Consider the following 27,824-nt stretch of genomic DNA (forward strand, 5'->3'; position numbering starts at 1 on the left):
TTGAAATCAGCAACTAGAATAGGACCAAGTCACTATCATCATTCTGTAAAAGATCTCCCTTTGCTGACCAATTAGGGGCTATTTACTTGTTTTCGATTTCAGGACACACTCACAAGGTCTGGACTGCCTGAACTCCAATTCTCTAATTATGATTTGGGAGGCAGCCTGGCGTAGTGGATATCGAATCGACCTTGGAGGATCAAGGTTGAAGTTTCAACCCTGACACATACTGGCTTTGTAGCTGCCCTCTTCTATCCCCTCCCCACTTTTCAGTGTTCGCGGAAATTCTCTAAGACAAGCAAGCCGACTCAAACGAATTCTTCCATCAATTAAAACTCGGGTGTGGAGAGGGTAAAAAAAAGTCTATCCTGAAAATCGCCGGCCCTAATTTGCTAATCCGTTTTGAACCTTAAGGTCCACAATGTCAAAGAATATTAAGTATATACAATGTTCAGGTTACCCGTGTTATGTGCTGGGGATATACAGATGAAACCCGACCCTGCCCTCACATAGTCTACAATCCAGTGAGGGGTGGGGAAGATAAGACACGGTCACGATCTTTTATAACGCCGTACAAAGCAAAGATGCTAGCAAAATCGTATGGGATAACAGATAAAACGGGCTTTGCATATCTTAAAGTAACATATAAATGCTTGCTACTCTTATTATTTTTAAGAGAGGCGAGGCAGGAGGGATAATCTGGGATTTCCCGAACCAGAAATGAGGGAGGTCATTAACCTGAGGCTTTTTTCCTTAACTTTTTTTTTCTTTTACATTCAAATGGCTGTCTTCTTTCATTTCACCAACCCCAAAAAGGCTTTTAGAAAGGATCAATGGACAAAGAAAGCATTTTCCACTTTTTGTATCCCTCAGGGCACGCAGCAGGCATGCAGTACACGCCTGCTCACTGAATGGATGTGAAGAGCAGAGAGGTTGAGGTCCCCAAGATTAAGCAGCTGTTCAGGGTGGGGTCGACAGTCAATCCTAGGTCTCTCCCCCGCCCTCGCGCTCCCCCCTCCCCCACCCCCGCCCACAAGCGCTCTTTCCACTGCACCACACGGTCTCAAAAAAGCAGACGCTCCCGGGGCTGGGATGCTAAGGAAGTCAGTCGACTTATCTAGAAGCCTGGAGACACCAAGGAAGACCACTCTCCCAGCATGCCCTGCGGTCACCCCAGGGCGGAGTGACCTTCCCAACATGCAATCGGGTGACGACCCCCTCCCCCCTTCACGCCCCAGCTTCCACCTTCGTGAGTGAGGAGAAAGGAATTGGACCGCTAAGTGTGAACGTCTGCCGTTTTGAGAACCCGTTCCTCTTTCTTAGATCTTTCAGCAGCGCGAAAGCCGGGCTGGAACGGCCTAAATGACCTTTCCTTTTTTGCACGAAGCCCCAACTCTAGGTGCTGCTTCGCGCTACAATGGAGGTGATGAGCCGCGGTGGGGGAGGTGGGGGTGAGGAGGGGAATTGGGGGGAGGGGTAGGCAAGGCTCGGGAGGGGCACGTGACCATTCCTGCCCACCAATGACGGACTCTGTAGCCTAGGCTGCGCGATGTTTCCAGGACCTGTGAGCGGGAGTGGCGCGTGGGTCTGGCTAAAGATTGCTATTCCGTGACAGGTACGCGCAGGCGCACTGCGTTCCCCATACGTAACGTCGGGCCCCCACGCGCGCATGTTAAAGACTGCTCCGGGCTCGAGGTGTTGAATGTATATGTAGGTGAATTTTTGGAGGGGGGCGTTTGGAGGGGGTTTTGGAGTCACGTGACAACAGCGGGCCAGTCAGACTGAAGAGGTGGCATCGCATTCTTGGAGCCTCGGGGTTCGATGTGTATTGGGGTGCAAAATGTTTCCCTGCGGTTCGAACCATTGGGGTCGTCCGAGGGCATGGTTGGAGGCTTGTGTACCGCCTCCGAGCCCTGGGGGAGCTTTGATCTGGCAGTGTGGGAGCACGCACGGTTAGGTCTCCTACAAAATGGCTGCTCGGGAAGCCGGGGAGGCTGGAGAGTTGTGGCGTCACGTGAGGAGGCTGGCAGCGCGTGCTGCGGGCGAGGGGTGGGGGTGGGGCCGAAAGGGCCTGTCGATCACGTGGCCTCGTCTCCACCGCAGGAGGGCGGCCTCAGCCAGGTCGTTCTTTCAGATCTTTGGCTATCTGAACTGATGGGTTGGGGAGTAAAGAAGGCATGTGTAGGAAGCATGGTGTTGCGGTTATAGCCAACTGGATTTGGAAGCAGATAGAACTGGATTTAAAAGGCCAGCCTAGATACTTATGAACAGTGCGATTCTGCTCAAAGTCAGTATTTCTGAGCCTTAATTTCCCCATCTGTGAAATGGCGATAATAACACATCTCACAGGGTTGTAAAAGGATCAATTGAGGTAAGGTTTGCAAAGCAAACGTAGGCCATTATTAACTGTTTTTTGTGGCCGATGCTTTCTGTGAGCCATAAAGGAGGGAGGAATAAATTTTATTCTTGCCAAAAATAAAAAAGTGGTGCTTGGCTTATTTTAAGTATTAATATTGCAGGAAGGGGCAGCTAGATGGGGCAGTGGATAGAGCACCGGCCCTGGATACTTGAGGACCTGAGTTCAAATGCGGCCTCAGACACTTAACAATGACTAGTTGTGTGACCCTAGGCAAGTAAGTCACTTAACCCCAATTGTCTCACCAAAAAAAAAAAATATTGCAGGAAACCAGCCATCGGACCATTTCTCTCCTATTCCCTTTCCAAAAAATGCCTCCCTTCCTCTACCTCCTTTCCAAAACTAACAAACTTGGGAGAATGATTGTTTTAAGCCAGACCTCCTTCTGGAAGTTCTCTTCCTTTCATTTCTCTTTCTTTGAGATTTGGGAAAGAGCCCAATTAGGGGTACTTGATATACTAACTGGGTCATTGCTTCCTTATGGGAACTGTGAATTATTTCTCATGGTTTCTACTGCCTTTTGACTCCAGTTGAAGAAGCTCTTGGCCCACACGCTCCCTTGAAAGAACCTTTCCAAGTAGAGGTTCTTGTATCAGAAAGAGAAACGATTGAAGATGGAGTTCGATATCTATTATGTTCTCACAAAGCTGTAAAGAAGTGAGAAAGATAAAAGTTTGCATTCTTCCACTGACACTTAGTAGCTGTGTGACCAGGGCCAGTTGGGGCCTCTGATTCCTCTTTTGTAAAATGGGAATGAGAAAAGCACTTACCTGTATGGGTTGTTTGAAGGATCAAATGAGATAACACTTAAAGCACTTTAAAGTGCTATATAAATGCTAAATATTTAAGATGTCTCTGAAAGAAATACAAATTAATTATCTGCTCTTTGTAGATAAGTTTGGAAATCTTTTTTGGGTAATGTTTCATGTGGTGCCTTCAGAAATATGAAGTTCAAGGAGGGATTTTGCTTTTAATGATTAATTATAAGATCCCATAAGGAACTAGATAATCTCTTGAAAAATATTTGTAAAATGCTTTTCAATCTTTAATGTGCTATATAACATGCTATGTAGTTTATTGAACATTTATTAGTAGTATCAGTGATTGAGTCTTCGAAGAATGTTAATAATCTTTGTGTGAAGTTTTTTAGTCTTTAGTTTTTGAGGAGATTGGCAGAGTAACAAACCTATTGTTTATTGCAACCATTTGATGGTTTGAATATGGTTCCTAAATAAATGAGATTTATAGATTCAGTTTTAATTACTATTAATCATGTGGTAGCCTGGCTTTTCTCCAAGGCATAGATTCTTCATGAGGGTTGTGTAGAGGAGTTTGTCTTATGAGGCCACTAACTAGTATATTGTATAAAGCATTGACCTTGCAGTCAGGAGCAACTGAGTTCAAGTTCTGCTTCAAGTGAAATAATATTTGTAAAAAGTACTCATTAGCACCATGCCTGGCACAGGATAGGTGCTATGTAAATTCTTGTTCCCTTTTTCCCCCCTCTCCCCTTTAGATGCAAGTCATGTGACTCTGAGCCAGTCACATAACCTTTCTTAGTTTCATCCTCTGTGAAATGGGGCTAATAATAGTGCCCACCTCATAGAGTTGTTTTGAAGATCAAATAAGGTAATATTTGTAAAGTGCTTTGCAAACCTTAAAGCACCATATAAATGTTAGTTATTATTTGCATATTTGAAGTGAGATATCAGATGCATCAGTAGGAAAACATAAAAGAAAGTATAGAGTTGGGTTTGGAGTGAGACAACAATGCCAGGAAGCTTTATTTGATAGGAATAGGGAGGAAAATATATTCTTGAGGACACTGAATCATGTGTTTAACTGTTGAATGTAGCACACATACACCCAGATGCTAAGTGGTTTTTTAGTTGTCAAGACATCATTTCTATACCCAATTGTATTTCTTATATTAACAAAAGTTCCCCAGTATTTAAGAGTGGTCTAGAAAGAGGCACTCCACAAATCTGGTCAGATACCAAATCTTACTTTTTCTACCTTCTCATCTCTTGCATCTGACTTCTCTCCACTCACTTGGTTCAAGCCCTCATTTTCTCTCATCAATTTCTCATTGGTCTTTGCTTCAAATCTCTCTCTCTTCCAGGCCATCCTACTTACTGCATAGATCTGATCAGGCTACTTCACTGCTCAATTAATTTTAGTGTCTTATTGCTTCTAGAATAAAATAGAAACTCCTTTGTTTAGCTTTTAAAGTTCTATACAACCTGGCCATAACCTTTCAGTTTCACTGGACATTATTCTCCCTCCTGCAATCTGTGATCCAGCCAAATTGGCCTTCTCTCTGGTATTTCACACACAGTACCCTCCATTCCTCATCTTCCTTTAAGACAAAACTCAAACATCTTTTTCTGCATGAAGCCTTTCTTTATCCTTCCTACTGTAATGCCTTCTCTCCCAAACTGCCTTGTATTTCCTTATAATTTTTATTTATTCACTTTATATTTGTGCTTTATATGTTTACATGTGTACTTCTCTCTTATTGGAATATAGCTTCTTGTGAGTCAGATTTTTAAATTCTTTATCCTTTTATCCCCAGGGTATAGCAATGTGCTTTGCACACAGTAGGTGCTTAATAAATGCTTGCAGCATGGTTAGCTGATTAGAGTAAGGTTATTTCTTTAGAATTAAAATAAGGCCACATTAATATTATAGACAGTTCCAGGTTCATTATTGCTTGTTTCTGGCAGTCAATAAAGCAAATACAAAACGGGGAGGCATTATTTATTGTAGTTAGGGATGGCATAATTAAGAGTATTGAGGTAAAAGTGAGAAAAAGAAAAGTTAGGTTGGTAATAAGTAAATTGAGAGGGAAAACTTTAAACTGTGGGTAGAGGGGTTTTGGTTAATCTTAATATTTTATTTTTCCCCAATTACATGTTTAAAAAATGTTTAAGGGGCAGCTAGGTGGCACAGTGGATAGAGCACCGGCCCTGGAGTCAGGAATACCTAAATTCAAATCTGGCCTCAGACACTTAACACACACTTACTAGCTGTGTGATCCTGGGCAAGTCACTTAACCCCAATTTCCTCCCCCCCCCAAAAAAAAAGTTTAACATTCTTTTTTTTTTTTTTTTTTTTTTATTTAGGCAATGGGGGTTAAGTGACTTGCCCAGAGTCACACAGCTAGTAAGTGTCAAGTGTCTGAGGCCGGATTTGAACTCAGGTACTCCTGAATCCAGGGCCGGTGCTTTAACCACTGCGCCATCTAGCTGCCCAACATTCTTTTTTCAAAATTTGAGTCTCAAATTCTCTCCCTCCCTCACTGAGATAGTAAGCTATTTGATATAGACTATACATGTACAATTATGCAAAACATATTTCCATATTAGTCATGTTGTAAAAGAAAACACAGACCAACCCCACTCCCCCCACTAAAGTGAAAAACAGTATATTTTGATGTGTATTCAGACTCCATCAGTTCTTCCTCTAGAGACAGAGCATTTTCATCATGAGTCCTTTGGAATTGGCTTAGATAATTGCATTTCTGAGAATAGCTAAGTTATTCACCACTGAGCATTATACAATATTGCTGTTTCTGTGTACAGTGTTTTCCTGTTTCTGCTCACTTCAGTTTTTATCAGTTCATGTAAGTCTTAACAGGTTTTTCTGAAATCATCCTGCTCATTATGTCTCGTAACACAATCATATTCCATTACAATCATATACCACAACTTGTTCAGCCATTCCCTGATTGAGTTCCCTATGATTATAAATTGCTATCAATTAATTATCCATACTTAATCAACTTTTAGAAAGGTGGATTTACTAAGGTTGCATATTAAGAAGAGTTGGCAAAAAACAACTCCCCAAAATCTGTGATATACTCGTGGTATAATAATACCAGAAGTATGCACAGAGTCCAAGAGAAAGTGAGATCAAGCTTAGAGAGCACATGTGGCAAAGGAGTAACTCACAGTTCTTGGAAGTCCAGTAGCTGTAGTCTTCAAGATATTCCCCTTTGATATGGTACAACTTGTTTTTGTTGTATTCTTTGTAAATCCTTGAATCTGTATCCATTTTGTCCTTGACTTCCAATGCAATATCTCTCAGCTATTCTGGGAATATTGCTAGAGCACGGATATGAAGATGGAAAGTAAAAAATCCTCCAGGCCTTTTAAAGTTCACAAGGTCTTCTGGCCAAGGGAGCCTGGGGGTGAAGGGACCAAGACCAGGGCCAAGTCTCACGACTCTGCTCCTCACCACCAACCACTGCCACAATAATTCTCTTCACTACCTCTTGATTCCATCTTAAAGTGTGTTTGTTTGTAATTATTTTTTATTTAGAATTTTCCCCAAAATACATGTAAAAAACAAAAGAAAAAGAAAAAAAATTTTTTTCACATTGATTTTTTAAAACTTTCTGTTCCAAACTCTCTTCCTCCCTCCCTCCTCCACCCTCCTTATGGAATCAAGCAATTCAATATGTCATACCTGTGCCAAACATCTTCACATTAGTCAAGTTGTGAAAGAAAATAGAATACCTTTAGAAAGAGGAACCAACAAATGAAGTTATACTTCAACCTGTACTCAAATACCATCACAACACAAAAGGAGGCTTGCCCTGTATTTTTCTTGCCCTTTAGCAAAGGAATTGGATTGCTCAAATCTCTAAATTGTAATGGACAAAATCCATTGTTTAGAGTTAGATTACAAAATATCCCCAAGTATTAATTAAGAAGGGCCTGTTTCCTTATAATTTATTAATAGTAATAATAGCTTAAGTAGGTACTGTTAATCTCCATTGTAAAGAGGTTCAAAGATATTATAAAACTTGCCCATGGTCCTACATTCAGCTAACACATTAGATTTGAGATTCAAACCCAGGTCACTTGACTTCAGATTTAGCATGTACCACACTGCTTTGGACATACTTTGGATTAAATTGAAGTGTCCAAAATTTTGGGCTGTACTGAAATTTCACTGGAATGTATATTCTTGGGGATATTGCCTTTTGAAGTTTTGAAGTTGACAGTCAGTACCTTATGAGAGTCCTTGAGCACACCTATTGTGGTTACTTTTAGTTAAAGATCCCTACCCTTACTTCACAGATGGGGTTTTCTGTCTAAATATTTGACCTGCAATTATTTTTTGGTTTACTTTGTGATAGTAGCAATGTTTTGGCTAGCTACTGAATAAAGAAAAAGTTGCTAGAGGGGATAAAGAGAAGAATTAGAGGAAGCACATCAAATTTGTGTAGGTAATCAATAAATACTTGTTGAATGAATTAATGTATTTTTGGTATGTGACCTATGAATGTCTAAACATATATAAAAGTGTTTTCCTGTTAGCTGACAGCTGGTTGATTTAAAAAAAAGATATATAGATAGATATCTATCTATATATATTTTTTTTTTGCGGGGCAATGGGGGTTAAGTGATTTGCCCAGGGTCACACAGCTAGTAAGTGTCAAGTGTCTGAGGCCGGATTTGAACTCAGGTACTCCTGAATCCAGGGCTAGTGCTTTATCCACTGTGCCACCTAGCCGCTCCCTATAAATATATATTTTTAAAAAACCTGTTAAAAGGAAATAGGAAAATATTCCTTTGTTTTTTGTAAAAGCAAGTTAGTATTTTATGGACAGAGATGGAAGGGAAATGTAGGAGAAACATTTATTTTATTTCATTATTTACAGTAGACAATTTCATAATAACCAGTTAGCAAAACACCATTTTATGGGCCTTTAGCTGATGTCTAGAAGTATTTTTATTATGGTGAATTATTCATATTCATGGTATTGGTTGTGATAAGATTTGGCCTGTATAGCATTTTCATTTTGCAGTAATAATTATGATTTTTTTTTTGTTCGCAAAGATTCTAAGAGTGTTTTAATCTAAAGGAATTTGTAATTCTTGGGAGGAATGCTATTATAATAGTTTTCACTTGCCTACTCTCCCACCCACCTGCTCTGTGCAGTCAGAATTTCTATTTTAATGCTAGATTTGTGCTTTCAGATTCTTTACTTCAGAAGAAGAACTGGCAATGACAGTAAAGCCAGTAGTATCTGCAGTACTTGCCCCCTAAATATACTATTTTTTTGGATAATAATAAACATTTTTATTTAAAAGTTTTGAGTTCTAAATCTATCCCTCCTTCCCTCCCTTTGTCCCCTTCCCCCTCCCTGAGGTATTGAGCAATCAGATATAGATTATACATGTACAATTTAAATATACTATTCATCTTGCTAGGGATTGATGTAAATTATAAATATGGAGGTATTATCTGTGTGACCAATTATTCACTTAATAAGCATTTATTGAGTAACTTCCATATATGAGGTACAGTGGGGAGCATACCCTTAAGAAACTTATAATTTAGTTGAAAAAGTTAAGCATTTATTTTAAAAGATTTAAGGTTGAAAAGCACCAGCAGAAAGTCCAAAATGGTATAGTTGAAAAAGAAGATAAGTATCTGGAGAATGTGACATAAAAGAGTGATCAGAATGGGGTATAATCAATTATATATATATATATATTTTTTTTTTTTTGAATTTATTTAGTATTTTATTTTTTCCCAATTATAGGCAAAACCAATTTTTAACATTTGTTTTTAAAACTCTGAGTTCCAAATTCTCTCCCTTTTTTCCCTCCCCTCCATTGAAAAGGCAAGCAAGTCAGTGTAGGTTGTATATGTGTTGTCATGCAAAACATTTTCATGTTAGGTTGTGAAAGAAAACATAGACACAAAAAAAAACCCTCAAGAAAAATAAAGTTTAAAAAAAGTATGCTTCACAAAAAAGTATGTTTCAATCAGTATTCAGACACCATCAGTTCTTTTTTAAAAATTTATTTTTATTTTTTAAAATCTTAAATGTATTTAATTATTTTCTAGTTACAGGTAAAGATCATTTGTTTTTATAAGATTTTGAGTTCCAAATTTCCCCCCTTCTCTCTCCTCCCCCCCCCCAGACAGAAAGCAATCTGATATAGGTTATATATGTACGATCACATTAAACATTTCTGCATTAGTCATGTTTTGAGAGAAGAATCAGAACAAAAGGGAAAAACCTCAAAAAATACCCCCCCCCCCAAGCAGAAACAGTATGGTTCAATTTGCATTCAGATTCCACAGTTCTTTTTTCTGGATGTGGAGAGCATTTTCTATCATGAGTTCTTTGGAATTGTCTTGGATCATTGTATTGCTGAGAAGAGCCAAATTGATCATAGCACAGTGTTGCTGTTACTGTGCACAGTGTTCTCCTGGTTCTACTCACTTCACTCAGCATCAGTCCACCTAAGTCCTTCCAGGTTTTTCTGAAATGTGCCTGCTCATCTTTTTTTTTTTTTTTCCATTTTGTACAAGAAAACTCGATTAAAAGAAAAAAAAATGAAAGAGTGAAAAATAGCATGCTTCAGTCTGTTCCATCAATTTGGAGGTGGATAGTATGTTTCATCTATAGTCCTTTGGGATTGTTTTGGATTATTGTATTGTTGAGAATAGTACATGTGGGTCCTTTTCCCTTTTTTATGATCTCTTTGGGATACATACCTAGCAGTGGTATTATTGGGTCAGAGGGTATGCACAACTCCATAGCTCTTTGGGCATAGTTCCAAATTGCTTTCCAGAATGGTTGGATCAGTTCACAACTCTACCAACAATGCTGGTGTTCCAATTTTTCCACAGCTTCTCCAACATTTATTATTTTCCATTTTTGTCATATTAGCCAATCTGATAGATGTGAGTTGGTACCTCAGAGTTGCTTTAATTTGCATTTCTTTAATCAATAGTGATTTAGAGCATTTTTTCATATGGCAATAGATAGTTTTGATTTCTTCACCTGAAAACTGCCTGTTCAGATCCTTAGACTATTTCTCAATTGGTAAATGACTTGCATTCTTATAAATTTGATTTTGTTCCCCATATATTTTAGAAAATCAGTTAATATAACTTATAATGATTGCCATTTTCTAGTGCATTAAGTTTATATCATCCGGGGCAGCTAGGTGGCACAGTGGATAGAGCACCAGCCCTGGAGTTAGGAGGACCTGAGTTCAAATTCGGCCTCAGACACTTGGCACTTACTAGTTGTGTGACCCTGGGCAAGTCATTTAACCCCAATTGCCTCAACAAAAAAACAAATTAAAAAAAAAGTTTATATCATCCTAGATGTTCTTTGGGGGGGGGGCAGGGCAGTGAGGGTTAAGTGACATGCCCAGGGTCACACAACTAGTAAGTGTCAAGTGTCTGAGGCCAGATTTGAACTCAGGTCCTCCTGAATCCAGTGCTTTATCCATTGTGCCACCTACCTGCCCCCCCCCTTATAGTTTAAAAATGAGGTCTTTATCAGAAACACTGGCTGTAAAAATTGTTTCCTAGTTTTTGACTTTCCTTCTAATTTTGGCTGCATTGCTTTTGTTTGTACAAAACTTTTAAATTTAATGTAATCAAAACAATCCATTTTGCATTTCATAATATTCTCTGTCTCTTGTTTGGTCATAAATTGTTCTCCTCTCCATAGATCTGAGAGGTAAACTATTCCTTCCTCTCCTAATTTACCTATGGTATTACCCTTTATATATATGTAAATCACATACCCCTTTTGACCCTTATTTTGGTATAAGGTGTTAGATGTTGATCTATGCCTAGTTTTTGCCAAACTATCTTCCAGTTTTCCCAGCAGTGTTTTTTTTGTGTGTGTGTGTGTGTGTGTGTGTGTTTTTTTTTGTGCAGGGCAATGAGCGTTAAGTGACTTGCCCAGGGTCACACAGCTATTAAGTGTCAAGTGTCTGAGGCCAGATTTGAACTCAGGTCCTCCTGAATCCAGGGTCAGTACTTTATCCACGGTGCCACCTAGTTGCCTGGTTCCCAGCAGTTTTTGTCAAATAGTGAGGTCTTATCCCAGACACTGGAATCTTTGGATTTATCAAACAGAAGATTACTATAGTCATTTAGACACCATCAGTTCTTTCTCTGGAGATGGATAGCATTTTTCATCATAAATCCTACAGAGTTTTCTAGTCAATCATATTTTAGAGAAGTTTTTGACAATCATATTTAGTTTGCAGAGCCTGTGCTTTCTTATAATCCTGGTGTCAAACTCCAGTTTCAATATGCTGCTGTTATTAATTTGGCTGATAGTTTGCTTGGCAAGTACAAACCATACAAATATTTAATTATTTTTGTTTTCACATTAAAAAACTTAATGTATTTTAAAAGATACTTATGTCAGAATAATTTATCTTGTATCAGTTTGATAGGGAGTTAATTTCTTTCTTTGTTCAAGGAAGGCTCTCTCTTTTTTATTTTTTAAAGGAAAGCAGGCACTTAATAAGTGCCTGTTGATTTATTAGTTATAGCATTTGGAGGAGCAAGTCTTTTTTTTAAAGATTCTTCTAGTAATAAGTAACTCATATACTCTTTGACCCAATGTTTGTGTTAACTTTTTCTTTTCTTTTTTCCTCTCTTAGTATTTTTTATACTTTCGCTTTGACCCTCCAGTGCTTTGCACAGTGTCCTGGTGCCTGGAACAGTGCCACAAATTCACATGGATTTGATCTCATCAATGTGACTCATCCCTTTAATTATGTAGAATACAGTCTCCCCATTTTCATCTATCCTTTGCATCTCTTGTCCATGTCTTCCTAATAATTTTATCACATCGTACTGAGCCTTCCTCATTTCTTATTGTCATTGATGGGGTAGCTAGGTGGTTCAGTAGATAGAGCACCAGCCCTGAAGTTGGGAGGACCTGAGTTCAAATCTCACTTCCTACAAGTACTAGCTGTGTGACCCTGGGCAAGTTACTTAATCTTATTGCCTCAAACATCTGGGGCCATCTCCAGTTGTCCTGATACATATCTTGCCACTGTACCCAGATGGCTCTGGAGGAGAGAGTGAGGTTGGTGACCTTGCACAGCCCTGCCTCACTTAAATCCAGTTCAGTGCAAGTCATGATATCACTTCCCAATGTCTTGGTCTTCTTTGAGAATGAAGGACAGGGGGTGGCTAGGTGGCGAAGTGGATAAAGCACCGGCCCTGGATTCAGGGGTACCTGAGTTCAAATCCGGCCTCAGACACTTGACACTTACTAGCTGTGTGACCTTGGGCAAGTCACTTAACCCCCATTGTCCCATCAAAAAAAAAAAAAGAGAATGAAGGACAAACAACAATCGTCATTGAGAAGATACCATTGGATCACACTGTTTATTTGTTTGTCCCTTACTCTTACCATGTTAATAGCCTTTCTCATTTTTAAATAATTTACTTCCTCAACATTTGTTTTCCTTTGTAGTTCCTTATTCATCATGTGTTATAACTATAACCTGTTCATACTCATCATGTACAAAAAAAGAAACTCTAAAGGCTCTTGGTTTAGAGAGATAGTACTTATAAATTAAAGAAAGCTCTGTTCATTTTTATGTTTTCTAATATTTTTAATAGGAATGGGTGTTGGCGCATGTCAAAAGCTTTGTCTTATCTATTGATATAATCGTGTGTGATTTTTGTTGTTTTTATTATTAGTATGATCATATATGTTTATTGTTTTCCTAATATTGAACCAGTCCTGCATTCTCAGAATAAATCCAACCTTGTCCTCGTATGTAATCATTGTGATATGTTGATATAGTACCTTTTTTTTTATCAATATTCATTAGGGATACTAGGCTATAATTTTCTTTCTCTGCCTTGACTCTCCCTGGTTTAGGTATCAAGGCCATACTTGTATCATAGAAGGAATTTGGTGGGATCTTCTCTTTTATTATTTTTTCAAAAAGTTTATGTATTCTTACAATTATTTGTTCTTTTAAAAAATACTTTTTATTTCATTAAATATTGACAGTCAGTCATTATTACAATATTGCTGTTACTATATACAGTGTTCTCTTGGTTTTGCTCACTTCACTTTGCATGAGTTCATGTAAATCTTTGCAGGTTTTTTTTTGTTGTTGTTGTTTTGGGGGGGGGGCAGTGAGGGTTAAGTGACTTGCCCAGAGTCACACAGCTAGTGTCAAGTGTCTGAGGCTAGATTTGAATTCATGTCCTTCTGAATCCAGGGCCAGTGCTTTATCCACTGTGCCACATAGCTGCCCCCTTCCCAGGTTTTTCTGAAACTATCCTCCTCTTCATTTCTTATAGCAATAGTATTTCATCACAATTATGTCCCACAAATTGTTTAGCTATTCCTCAGTTGATGGGCATCTCCTCAATTCCCAGTTCTTGGCCTCCACAAAAAGAGATGCTATAAATATTTTGTACAGTTAGGTCCTTTTCCCATTTCTTTGATCTCTTTGGGATACAGACCTAGTGGTAATATTGCTGCTGGGTCAGAGTATGCATTGTTTTAGAGCCTTATGGGCATAATTCCAAATCCTTCTCCTGAAGGAATTAATTGTTCTTTAAATGTTTCATAGAATTCACTACTAAATCCATCTAAATCCATCTAGTTCTGTTCCCTGCCCCCCTCCCACTTTGGGAGTTCATTTATGGCTTTTTTTTTTTTTTTGATAGGCAGTGAGGGTTAAGTGACTTGCCCAGGGTTACACAGCTAGTAAGTGTCAAGTGTCTGAGGCCAGATTTGCATTCAGGTCCTCCTGAATCCAGGGCCAGTGCTTTATCCACTGCTCCACCTAGCTGCCCTGTTTTAATATTTCTTGATGTGTTGAGGAGTCATTAGGTTTAATTTTGTCAATTCTAATTTTTAGGAAGTTATTTTCTTGGGTAAGATTTTGTGCCTTTTGCTTTAAGTTGTTAATTATTTTTCATGTCTTTCTTCTATAACTCTCATTTCTTCTCCTCTTTCCCCTCTGTTGCGCTCATTTGGTTTCTAAAATCATTTTTTAGCTCTTTAAAAAACAAAACAAAACATCCAACCCTTGATTTAATATTTCCAGGAATTCTAATTGGATGTGTGCCCAACCTGTGTTTTTCTTTGAGGCTTTGCTGAATTTGTGTCTTGAGCTTCTCTGTCACCATAATAATTCTTTTTTTTTTAATTAAATTTTTTTTTAGTGAGGCAATTGGGGTTAAGTGACTTGCCCAGGGTCACACGGCTAGTAAGTGTTAAGTGTCTGAGGCTGGATTTGAACTCAGGTCCTCCTGAATCCAGGGCCGGTGCTCTATCTACTGCGCCACCTAGCTGCCCCATAATAATTCTTGATAATAGGGTTCTTTTTCCTCCCTTCCTTCCCTCCCTCCCTCCCTCCTTCTCTTCCCTTTTTGTTTCTTGACTTTGGACTTTATTTTACAACTGGGTTATGCACATTTTTGTGAATGATGTCTGGGCTGAGAGTTTGTCTTCTTGGGTCCTTCTGCTCCTTTCTTTAATATTGAATGTTTTGTTATTCTAGTATCTCAGGGACAGCTCTGGCTGGGGATCTGCAAGCTTTCAGTGTTCCTAAAGTGATGTGACCCTGGGCAAAGTTGTCCTCATTTTTTCCTGTTCTGAGCTCTGCTAGTTCCTGCCCCCAGGTTTGGGTCTTTATTTATACTTGTCCCTGTAAGTTGTAGTACAGTGCTACTGGACTCAACCACTGTCAGGTAGCCCTCTTGGAAGCTCAGCAGGTTCAAAGTGACCAAACTGAAGACTCGCTTTTGGTCTGGCATTCTTGCCTTGGTTATTTCACTGCTGGTTTCAGCCTGGGCTGGAGGCTTGAACTGAGTTCCTGCTCTGCTCCTGGGATCAGAGCCACAGAGCTACTGTTTGCTTCAGAAATGATTATTCTTAAGGCCTAGGTGTCTTCCTTAGTTTGCCTTAGACTTATGACCTGACTCTGGGTAGTGAGCAACAGATCTGCCAGATGACAGCTTTTCTTGCAACTTCCACTAGTTTTAGAGTCCTTGTGTGGTCTTTTTCTGCCTTTGTGCTTTCTACCTTGGTGCACAGTTTATAACCAAACTCCTTCAGTCCCTTGGCCTTAGAATACTCTGCCAGACCCCTTCCTCAGGGTGTGGAGACCTCTCTGTCCATATCCCTATACTGCTGACCTGGGCTAATAAAATGATTCGCTGTGATCTTTTTCTTGGATTTCTTGATCAGAATTTGGACTAATACATTTTCTAGATCTTTGTGAAAGTGGTGTGTATGTATGGGAGCTGGGCTGTATTTTTTTCCTGCTACTTTGCCATCTTGGCTCTGCCTCTAGTAATACTCATTTTTAATTCTTAGGAGACTAGTGTTACGTGAACTAAGAACCATATAATAGCATTGGTAGAATGTTGATATTAAAAAGATGAGTCATTATTTCAGGGAGAATTTTATCCTCATTAAAGGAAATTCCTTTCCCGTAGGCTGTCCAGCTTGCTAACTTCTTCCTGTTTAATTATAGACCCACTTTATTCATTTTCAGTGCCTTTCCAACATCTACACTAGATGAGCTATATGTATAGGTTCTACATCTGATTTCCTGCTATAATCGGGACAAAAGGCATTCTGCATGCACTTAGGTTTTCCTGTGTGGATAGTTGGGCCAAGCTGTTTTCAGTGTTTATTAGCCTTGTCCAAGAAGCTCTGAAGTGTTTTAGGGCTTGATGCAACCAATGCAGTATTATTGAGAAACAGGAAAATTCAGATAGGAAATCCCTCTTCCATTTGGACATTATACCCTATCTCTTCTTTGACAGTGCTAGATACCATTGGGGAGCAAATGTCTTGTATGCCTTACCTGATATTAATGACAGGATAATCAGACAAGGGTATCTCTTTTGTTATATCTTTCAGGTGATCTTTCATTATTTCAACACAGACATGGAAGAGAGATATCTTGTTGGAAAAGAACTATAAGGTGATATTTTGCTTTATTGAATCAAAAACTTTTTATAGTCAACAAACAGTAAGCACAGTGAAATTTTGCATTCTTTACATCTTTGTCAATTATATGATGATAAATATGTGATCTATTATGGGCTCTCACTTTTGAAAATCAGCCTGTTCCTTCCTAATATTCTCATTAAGGTTACTTTTGATATGTACATATATTTTTCTCTTGGGAAAAATTTATATTTACTAGAAAGTAGACTTTAGCATATATGTGTGTATATATATGTGTGTGTATGCATGCGTGCATGTATATATGTCAGCTGTTGATATTTTCCTCATTGCTCTTTGGAAATTATTAATGGGGCCTCAGATTTTTTTCCTTTCCTTAAGATATTTTGTGGATTGATCTCTTAACACCTTGACATACATATTGCCTACAACATTACTCCTCTTGCTTTTCTTTTTTTAAAATTGTTTTTATTCTGAACTGAGATGCTAAGTAAACCAGATAATGAAGATTATGCAAAAAATCAAAAATCTTTATTACGTGTAAATTGATTTTCCTTTTAACTATATAATAATAAATTTATTATGTTACTGTCAAGGCAATCTTGCTCATCTGTGTTTCCTTCTGAACTTCTCTTTGCTTTTTTTCATTTTAGAAAATATGAAATGTGTCGATGACTTGTCTTCTCTTTTTGACAATTCTATTTCTAGACTCATTCTTCCTTGCAAATTCTCCATTTCCCCAATAATAAAAAAGGAAAACTAAAACTCTTATAACAAATATGAATGGTGAAGCAAAATAAATCCCCATGTTCACCATGTCTGAAAATTTATATCTGATTCTGTTCCTTGAGACCATCACATCTCTGTCAGAAGGTGAATAGCATGCTTCATTATGCTCTGGAAATGGGGTTGGTCATTTCATTGTTCTAATTTCTTAAGTCTTTCAGAGTTGTTTTTCTTACATTATTATTATATCAATAATTTTGGTTCTGTCCATGTCACTCTATGTAAATTCATACAAGTCTGCTGGTTTCCCTGGAAATGTTTCTTTCATCATTTATTAGGTACAATAATATTTCTGTATCATAATTTGTTCAGCCATTAACCCCTTGATGGGCACCCCCCTTAGCTTTCAGATCTCCCTTCTTTCTTTAGCCTTCAGTCTCTCCTTCTCTATTATCTCTTTCCCAACTGCCAAAAAAGCATACTTATGCCCTCTCAGACTGTAAAAACCCTCACTTCATTCAATTATGCACATCTTATATCTCTTCCCCTTCTTGGGTAAACTCCTTGATAAAGCCATCTACACTCAGTTCCTCTACTTACTCTCCTCTCATTTGCTTCTTAATTTTCCATAATCTGCCTTCTGACTTCATAATTCAACTGAAATAATTTTCTCCAAAGTTAACAATGATCTTTTTTTTTTTTTAAAGTCAGGCAATTGGGGTTAAGTGACTTGCCCAGGGTCACACAGCTAGTAAGTGTTAAGTGTCTGAGGCTGGATTTGAACTCAGGTACTCCTGACTCCAGGGCCGGTGCTCTAACCACTGCGCCACCTAGCTGCCCCAACAATGATCTTTTAAAAAAATTATTTTTAGCTTTTTCAAAGAAAGATTTACTTCAAAGGTATAAAGCAAACAAACAGCTTAGCTCAGTTCCTATAGGTAAGCAATGTAGGTTGGTTTAAATGTCAAAGAATAAAAAGTATGTTTCTGCTAGATGGTTGATGTCTAGTGATTACAGATTTCTCACATTAAACTTAATATCAGGACTTAGTAATATAGAACATATCAGTATATCAATACTTAAATACAGAATTCAGTAATGCAAAAAGTATCAAACAGTGAACACATGAAAAAAGTTGCCAAATTATATCAATGGAACTTACTTGTGAGGGAACTCTTCCCCCACAAATTTTATTGTATATTTATGGTCTAAAAAAAATTTCTAAATTTCTCCAATATCTTATATAGTTATCTAAAATGAAAAATCCTGGCCTGGGGATCTCTCCAGGCATCTCTCCCAAAAGCAGTGGGCTCAATTTAATTTCAGATAAGGCCTCACATCTAAAACTAGCCACTCTGGCCCCTATTATCTGAAATCCAGGATGTTGCATTTCATCCTTTCAGGATTCTCTGATATGCCTTAGAGAAGTGGGGGTTTCTAGTTTCTCTGCAAATGCCTTTAGCTCCATGAATGGTGTTCCCTTAGGTGTCAGGGAGGGGGCTTCCCTGTTCCTTGGTTCCATTTTATCACTAATAGATTAGTTTTTATAAAGAAATCTTTTCTCCAAAGGCATAAAACAATATACAAACAAGTTTAGTGTGGTTCCTATAGAGCACAGTTCCAGTTCAAGCTTAGAACTCCCTCTAGGGTTCAAATTCCAGGCACCTTGTATTCTGAGGGCTTTCCTGTCAGGCTAGCTGGCTACAACATGCTATCTCTAATCCTAGTTTCAAAGTCACCATGTCTCAACTCCTAGGTCCAATGGGGATCACCACTTGCACGTGAAACAGAGGAGGACAAACAGAATAAGACATACCTCTAGTCACAGGGTCTAAAAAGATAAATGGGATGGTCCTCCTTCTTGGTTCAATTCATGGTTTTATACTGTGGGCGAGCTGTGATCTTCACATTCTGGACAAAGTGTGCATGAAAGAAAGACTGTCTCATTCTAGCCAGTTTAAAAAAATGCAGCCAATCAAGTGAGGCTATTCTTAGCCAATTGGTAGCGACGTAGAAAGCGGCTCAGGCAAGCAGGGCGTCTCCATGTTAGACCTTTTGAGCATGTTCCTAAGACCCCATCCCATACTTCCGCTTGTTTGAAAGTTGGCATCCTCCACTAATAGGTATGGCTGCATTTTTTTGTTAACACAGTCCTTGTTCCAAATTCATAATCATTCTCTGTGGTCTCTGGGGAGTCATAAGTAATTTCCATTCGCTTGCTTCTCCAGTGACAAGTCTCAAAACAGCCAGTATTGATTGATTATCTATACAATCACACATGTATAGACAATAATTGCAATTATCCTCAAATACAAAGTTTTCCAGATTCAGAAAACAAGGAACATTGTACAAAGTTTGCCACATGTTTTTGCCTTCTTATCTCAAATGGAAACCTACCCTACATTGAACTTTCCAAATTACATGGAGCTCTTCTCTCAGAGACTTTGGACCTATAGTTCAGGAAGTCAGCCCTTTCTCGGATGAGAAAACCGCCTGGGGCTGGAAATTCTTTCATGTTTCTCTCAGTTCATAATATAGCCACCCTCCTAGGTGGATGAAAGATGTCCCTTTCTATTCAGGGCACACCACAGTTCTCTAGGGGTTCTTCAGTATTATAGGTACTTTCCTTATGGAGGTCTAAGCAATTTATTCTAGGTCTTCCTCCTTCTTTTATTTTTTTAGCGAGGCAATTGGGGTTAAGCGACTTGCCCTAGGGTCACACAGCTAGTGTCAAGTGTCTGTGGCTGGATTTGAACTCAGGTCCTCTTGACTCCAGGGCCGGTGCCCTATCCACTGAACTACTTAGCTGTCCCTTGGGTCCTTTTTCTAAAGGGCACTGAAAATTTCTCCTATGGATCTGTGCTACTGTCAAGATGAACAAAATGGAATTGCAAACTCACCCATCAGAGCAAGAAGACAAGTAGAATCAGTTAGAGAAGTTGCAAAGAATGTCAGCTACTTGTGGATATTAGGCACAGGCATCTTAACCTGGAAGATGTAGAGCATTTTGCTTTCACAAAAGGCAAGTAGTCTAAATTGATTTTAAATACCGAAGAACAATATCAACATTTCTTTTTTTATTTTTATTTTTTTATGGGGCAATGGGGGTTAAGTGACTTGCCCAGGGTCACACAGTCAGTAAGTGTCAAGTGTCTGAGTCTGGATTTGAACTCAGGTCCTCCTGAATCCAGGTCCAGTGCTTTATCCACTGTGCCACCTAGCTGCCCCCGAACATTTCTATTAGATAGCAACAATCTAGTGATTCTAGATTTCTCACATTAAACTTAATACAGGACTCAGTAACACAAAATGTTTCGGTATATCAATACCTACATACAGAATTCAGTAATACAGAAAGTATCATTACTTAATCAAGCAATTGACAAATGAAGTTTGCAAAATTATACCAATGGAACTGACTTCAGGTATTCCTTTTGGTGTAGTGGGAAGCTTCCTTGCATCCAGTTCCATCTAAATACTGAAAGCCAGATGAGCTTTTACAAAGAAATATTTACTTCAAAGATATAAAAAAGATCTATGAACATAGAGTGCAATCCCAGTTCCGAACTGAAAACCTGCCTTGGGCTTAAGTGCCAGGCATCCCCACTGGCTGCACCATCCTGCTTGTCATCCCGGCTTCAAGGTCGCCATGGCTCAGATGCTCAGCCCTGGGTGAGATCACTGCTGGCCCCTAAAAAGGAGGAGGACAAAACAAAAAAGAACAAGAGAAACACCTCTAGCCAGGGGTCTAAAAAGAAGAAGGAGGGTTGTATTTCCTCCATCTCCCTCCTAGTTCAGTTCATGGAGCCTGTGCTGTGGCTGAACTGTGAACTTTATTCTCTGGTCATGGCAAGAAAGAATGTGTAAGAAAGATCAATAATCATCTCTTAATTGACAAATCTAATTGCTTTTTCTCAATCCTTATCCTTTTTGACCTCTCTGCAACATGTAAAACTATTGTTGACCTTCTGAATATTTTCTTCCTAGGTTTTCATTATGCTACTCTTTCTTGGTTCTTTTAACTATCTGATCTCTCCTTAGACTTCTAGATCTTTTTTTCATGTCACTTCTGCTAATTGTAGATGTCCCCAATAGCTTTGTCCTGGGCTTTCTTCTCTCTTTTTTTGCTTTATACTATCTCACTTGGTGATCTCATCAGCTCCCATGAGTTCAGTTATCATCTTTATTCAGATGAGTCACATATATTCATATATACACACGTATTCTATGATAATAGTTTTCCTTGTATTGAAGTAACTACTCATTTCTGATTTATATTCAACCTTGTCATAATTTAAAAAATATATTGTGGTAGCCTCCCTGCTAATATTTTAATATTTAGTTAAATATAACTTAATTTATTAGTTTTATTAAATGATCAAATTTATCAGCCTGTTCATATATACCAGTTAGAATATGTAGAGTTAAAGGAGTGGGAGAAGGGAATCAAAGAAGACAAAAACTATACTTCAGTGTTAGCTTGAAAATGAACCAAATTTCAGTTTTCTAATTATGAATGTATTGTTTTTCTTGGGAGTACAATTCTGGAGTAATGTTGTAGATTTTCCTTTTTTAGTGAATGCTTCCTGTCGGGTGCTAGAAACATCAATTGCATCTTCATTCTCTTTTTCAAACAGTATAGGTGTATCTGTATCATAATTGATTGGCTGCCCATGAAATTGGAGTCTTATCTTCAGGACCCACAAACCGTGTTGTTTATAATAGGCTTTCATTGGTTTACTAAGTGTTGTATGCTTTTTAAAATCTTAAACCACCTTGCCCTGCCGCCTTTAAATTAATATGGTCCTTGTTTTCAATTTTGATTCCTTCCTTAGGCCTCTAGTTGACCATGGTGAGTTCAGGATTTCCTTAACTACCAAGTCAAAAAAGAGGCACCAGGATAGTCTGCACCAAGGGAGTGGGAGGGTGGGGTGGCAATAAGCAGCAGGAAAAGAGTAGTTGAGAGAATGAAGGCATGCACATGTGCTTAGCTCCTTCTCCCTTCTATGCTGTTGAGCTGCCTAGGTTATTTCCTCTTCTTCCCCCCCCTCCCCTTCCATTTGGCTATAAATACTTCATCTTTTAGCTTCTTCTAGCTGCTCCAAAATATTTATTTTTCTAGGTTTCTCTTGATTCCTGTGTTAGCATTTTTTTTAAAAACTTTTTTGCAATCTTTGCTTTATTGTGGTGGTCTTGAACCTGCAATATCTCCAAAGTATGCCTCTAGTAGTACTAGGATACACAGTGAGTGGTCTTCCTGTTTCCTTTCGAAGACATTTTCAGTAATCCTAGGTAGAAGTAGCCTCCTGAAGTGAGGGGCTTCATCTGGCCTGAGAAGCCAGTAAGGAAGAGGTAGGGTAGTTCTCCTATACTCTACTCAGTGAGGGTTTTCCTGAAGTTCAGGTACAGCACCTCAGGTAAGCAGCATTTCTTACAGACTGGAAGGATCTGTGCTTGCTGTTAATCACTCTCTAGCCAGATTCAGTTCTCTTGTTCTGCCATGAAGCTTCTTGGGGACAGCAGTGGCTTCATTTTTGTCTTTGCAGTTCCAATGCCTAGGACGTAGAGGATGATTCTAAAATTCTTGTAGCTCAAAAATGTAGTAGATGTCTAGAAAACTAGGAAAGAATTTTTGAAACAAGTATCTCTGAAAAAGACCTCATTGCTCAATTATATAGAGAACTGAATCAAATTTGTAAATATATAAGTTATTCCCCAATTGATAAATGGTCAAAGGATATGAACAGGTAGTTTTCTTTGTCTGAAAATTGCCTGTTCATATCCTTTGACCATTTATCAATTGTGTTAACATTTTTGCAAAAAATAATAAATATTTTTATTTATAGTTTTGAGTTCCAATTTTTATCCCTTTTTCCCTTCCTCCCCTTCCTTCTTGCTGAGGCAGCAAGCAATCAGATATGGGTTATACATGTATGATTATGTAAAACATTACCATGTTTGTCATTTTGTACAAGAAAACTTGAATAAAAGAAAAAAATGAAAGAAAGTGAAAAACAGCATGCTTCAGTCTGTTCCATCAATATCACTTCTTTTTTTGGAGGTAGATAGTATGTTTCATCAATAGTCCTTTGGAATTGCCTTGGATTGATTATTCTGTTTTTTCAGCTTAATTAATTTTGGTTGTAAGTCTTTATCTTTTACCTTTTGTGGATAGAATGCTGGTCCTAGAGTCAGGAAAGACCTGAGTTAAAATCCAACTTCAGCTACTTACTAGCTGTGTGACCTTAAATAAGTCATTTAACCTTTATTTCCCTCAATTTCCTCAACTGTAAAACGGGGGTAATAAGAGTACCTTCTTTGAAGGGTTTTCTTTTTTCTCCAATCTTTATTTAAGAGTCTGTTTTCCTTTTGACCACTTCTTCCCCATATCTACCCTTCCTCTTAGTCTCCCTATCTTTTCCTTAACCCTTTGAATTTCTATATCTAGTGGTGTGTGTATATATATTTTTCCCTCTTTAAAAGGTTCAGATGATAGTAATGTACTTTCTTGTATAATGCTCGTTTCTTTTCTCATTTTATTTTTTTTGAAAATAGCAATGGTTTGGGTTTTTTTTGGGGGGGGGGTGAGGCAATTGGGGTCAAGTGACTTGCCCAGGGTCACACAGCTAGTAAGTGTCAAGTGACAGGCTGGATTTGAACTCAGGTCCTCTTGACTCCAGGGCCGGTACTCTATCCACCACGCCACCTAGCTGCCCTCCTCATTTGTTTGGGTTTTTTTTGGTGGGTTTTTTTGGTGAGGCAATTGGGGTCAAGTGACTTTCCCAGGGTCACACAGCTAGTAAATATCAAGTGTCTGAGGCCGGATTTGAACTCAGGTCCTTCTGAATCCAGGTCCAGTGCTCTATCCAAAGTGCCACCTACCTCCCCTCCTGCCTTGCCCATTTTTTTTTTTTTTAGTGAGGCAATTGGGGTTAAGTGACTTGCCCAGGGTCACACAGCTAGTAAGTGTTAAGTGTCTGAGGCCAGATTTGAACTCAGGTACTCCTGACTCCAGGGCCGGTGCTCTATCCACTGCGCCATCTAGCTGCCCCCCGTTTGTTTTTTAAAACCATTTTTTGCTCTTTTAAAAACTCTTTAACGCTTCTAGGAGTTCTTGTTCAGCTTGTGCCCAATTTGCAATTTTCTTTGAGGTTTTGCTTAATGATGTTTTTAGTTCAGTGTCTTCCTTGTTGGTGTTTTGTGCTTTTCTGTCACCATAGATGCTCTTTATGATTGAGTTCCATTTTTGTTCATTCTTCTAGCCTACTTCTTAACTTTGTGTTATTGTTGGGCTTAGAACATTTCTTGGAGGGGATTCTTCTGAGCTTCTGTCTTTTTATGTCTTTCTGCTGCTTTCACAGCTCATTCTGGGGGCCTGCTCCCAATATAGGAGCTCCCAAGTGAATTCAGTCCTCCCAAAGTAGAATGGTCTGGGGAGAGGTTTGTTCATTCCTTTCTTGGTCTGACCTCTGTAAGTTTCTAATCCAGGTTTGGGTTTGTTGGCTTATGTCTGATTAAATTTCAATATTCTGCTGCTAGATTTAGTCACTGTTAACCTGTTAGGAAGTTCTGCAGGTTCAGAGCCATTAAACTGCTGGCTTTCTTTTGGTCTTGATCTGCACTGGTTATTCCACAGCATACTTAGTGTGGGGCTAAAGCTAGAAATGAGTGAACTGCTCTTCTCCAGCTAGAGCCATACAGCTAGTATTTCAGGAACTGTTCCTTGCTTAGTATACAGCTAGGACCTATGCTCCTTCATGACCACTCCTCTCAGCCTTGGTTTTTTTTGGGGGTGCGGGGCAGGGTGCGGGGCAATGAGGGTTAAGTGACTTGCCCAGGGTCACACAGCTAGTAAGTGTCAAGTGTCTGAGGTAGGATTAGAACTCAGGTCCTTCTGAATCCAGGGCCTGTGCTTTATCCACTGAGTCACCTAGCTGCCACCTTCTCTCAGCCTTGTATCTGTGACAGTCCTGGTGTTAGTTTAGGGATCCCTTTTGATCTCTGTCTGCTCCCATGCTTCTTGTCTTTGTGCTATGTCTCAGCCCCCCCTTTTTTCTTTTTTTAGAAAAAATTTTTAAAAATTTATTATTTTTTTTTTGCAGGGCAACTGGGGCTAAGTGACTTGCCCAGGGTCACACAGCTGGTAAGTGTCAAGTGTCTGAGGTAGGATTTGAACTCAGGTCCTCCTGACTCCAGGACTGGTGCTCTATCCAGTGTGCCACCTAGCTGCCCCTCAGCTCTTTTTCCATTCTTCCATTATGGAATGCTCTTTACTACTTTTGCCACCTGCACTCCTGGCCACCCATAGCCTCAGTATCCTCAGCTTTCTTTCTCTCTCTCTCTGTCTCCTTATACTGCCATTGGCTGCACAAATAACTCACTGGTGACTTTTTCTAGGCTTTTCTGATCAGAATTTGCTGTGGTACCTTTTCTACATTGTTTTGGAGGAGGCATGTTGGGCAGTTTAGGCAAAAATGCTTCCTCACATTCTGCTTTCTTGATTCTGCCTCTGCAACCTACTTTTGCCCATCTTGGATATTTCTACTACCCTTTGGATTACTTGCAACTTTTAATTTTTTGAGATTGACTTTATAGTTCTGGTTAATGCAGTAACTATTTTTTTTTTTTTTTGGTAAGGCAGTTGGGGTTAAGTGACTGGTCCAGGATCACACAGCTAGTAAGTGTCAAGTGTCTGAGGCTGGATTTGAACTCAGGCACTCCTCACTCCAGGGCCGGTGCTCTATCCACTGTGCCACCTAGCTGCCCCAAACATTTGTTTTTATAAGATTTTTAGTTTCAAATTCCTCCCCTCCCCTCCCTTCCCCCCTCCCCAAGACAGCAAGTAATCTGATATAGGTTATATATGTATAATAACTTTAAACATATTTCTGCATTAGTCATGTTATGAGAGAAGAATCAGAGCAAAAAGGAAAAACCTCAAAAAAGAAAAACAACAGCACCAAAAAAAAAATAGTATGGTTCAATCTGTATCCATATTCTGCAATTCTTTTTTTTTTCTTTTTTTTCTGGATTTGGAGAGCCTTTTTCATCATGAGTCCTTTAGAACTATCTTGTACTGTTGTATTGCTGAGAAGAATCAAGTCCATCACAGTTGATCAATACATAATGTTGATGATACTGTGTACAATGTTCTCCAGGTTCTGCTAATCTCACTCATCATTAGTTCATGCAAGTCCTTCCAGGTTTCTCTGAAATCCACCTAATGCAGTAAGTATTACTCCAGAGGGCTAATGATATATTTTAGCAACTTTTCCACAGGAGTGATGGAATTAAGGTACAGAATTAGACATAGATGGCAGTATATGGATTTGTTTTGCTTGACCATTTATTTAATGCAAGAAATATGGTAGTTTTTTTTTTAAACTTTGGTAGAAAGAAGAGAGCTAGCTACAATTTTGCCAAAAAAAAAAGTAAGAAAAGAAAGGCATTGAAGCATTTTTGAAAAAAGCACTGAAGATAATAAAAGGAAGGCCAGAAAGAAACAGAAAACCAGAACTTCTTTGAAAGTAAAAAAAGTTGAATTTGTTACAGTTTACAAAAACAAGCTATATGTAGATTTGCAATTTTACATTTACTTTATATTTTTTAAATTTGGAAATATTCTTTTTTGGGTATTTGTTAAATTCAGAATATAAAAATAAAATTTAATAAAAACTAAATGCATTTTTAGGGTAGGTAGCGATCAGTTGGTTAATGGCCAGATTATGGTATATGAATGTAGTAAAATATCTCAGCCATTTAAAAAAATTATGACACTGGGCAAGTCACTTAACCCCAATTGCCTCACTAAAAACAAACAAACAAACAAACAAAAAATTATGGATATGAAGCATTCAGAGAAACATAGTAAGACTTAAATGAATTGATATGGAATAGTTAACTACAATAATGTAAACAAAAAAGAACCTTAAGGTGAAATTGAGTACTATATAATTCTCTGGGGCAATGAGGGTTAAGTGACTTGCCCAAGGTCACACAACTAGTAAGGGTCAAGTGTCTGAGGCTGGATTTGAACTCAGGTCCTCCTGAATCCAAAGCCAGTGCTTTATCCACTGCGCCACCTAGCTGTACCAGTACAGTGTCATTTTAATGGCTAAACTTGGATCCAGAGAAGAGTTGAGAAAAGTTGGGGGTCACTGAGTCTACAGTATTGCATATACTGTCAGATGTGGTTTAATGTTAGTTGGTTTTACTGGGAAGTGGTAATATCAAAGGATTTGTAATTATCTTTTTCTTTTCAGTAGCTCTGAGCTGAGCCCCTAGCTAAAGACAACACTAATGGTAAAACACCTCACTATTAGAGCTATCTCTGTCTCTTCTCTGGAGATGCTTCTCCTTTCAGTTATTTCCTCCCAGATGTGTTCCCAATTGCTAGCAGTTGCAACTTTTCATAAAGACAAAGTAAACATTTGTCACTTTTTTACATTGTACTTCAAATAATAAGATGGTAGTGTCCTTTTTTCCCTTTTTGCCAAGCACATATACTTGGATTCATATTGTTAAAAGACTATACTGTAAGGGGACAGCTAGGTAGCACAGTAGATAAAGCACCAGCCCTGGATTCAGGAGTACCTGAGTTCAAATCTGGCCTCAGACACTTGACACTTACTAGCTGTGTGACCCTGGGCAAGTCACTTAACCCCCACTGCCCTGCAAAAAAAAAAAAAAAGACTATAATGTAGGACAGCTAGGTGGCACAGTGGATAGAGCACTGGCCCTGGATTCAGGAGGACCTGAGTTCAAATCCGACCTCAGACACTTAACACTTACTAGCTGTGTGACCCTGGGCAAGTCATTTAACCCCAATTGCCTCACAGAAACAAAACAAAACAAAACAAAACACCAAGACTATAATGTGACCTTACTGTACTTTAAACTAGGTGGGTTTTGGGGAGGGCAAAAACATAGTGCTTGCTGTAT

At 38.7% G+C, this 27,824-nt stretch overlaps 1 protein-coding gene and 1 pseudogene across 1 annotated transcript in view; both read left to right on the plus strand.

The window, feature by feature from the left end:
• Positions 1–1,107: 1,107 nt before the first annotated feature.
• The window catches only part of MGA (MAX dimerization protein MGA), a 232,147-nt gene continuing 205,430 nt past the window's right edge, over positions 1,108–27,824 (plus strand). Inside the window, exons 1-2 of the mRNA XM_043983358.1 lie at positions 1,108–1,423; positions 16,110–16,173. The gene's annotated coding sequence lies outside the window, so the exon portion shown is untranslated. The remainder of the gene's footprint in view (positions 1,424–16,109; positions 16,174–27,824) is intronic.
• Positions 20,421–27,824, plus strand: part of LOC122738554 — a 94,268-nt pseudogene continuing 86,864 nt past the window's right edge.

This window comes from Dromiciops gliroides, chromosome 2, assembly GCF_019393635.1.
Source record: "Dromiciops gliroides isolate mDroGli1 chromosome 2, mDroGli1.pri, whole genome shotgun sequence".
Classification (NCBI taxonomy): Eukaryota; Metazoa; Chordata; class Mammalia; order Microbiotheria; family Microbiotheriidae; genus Dromiciops; species Dromiciops gliroides.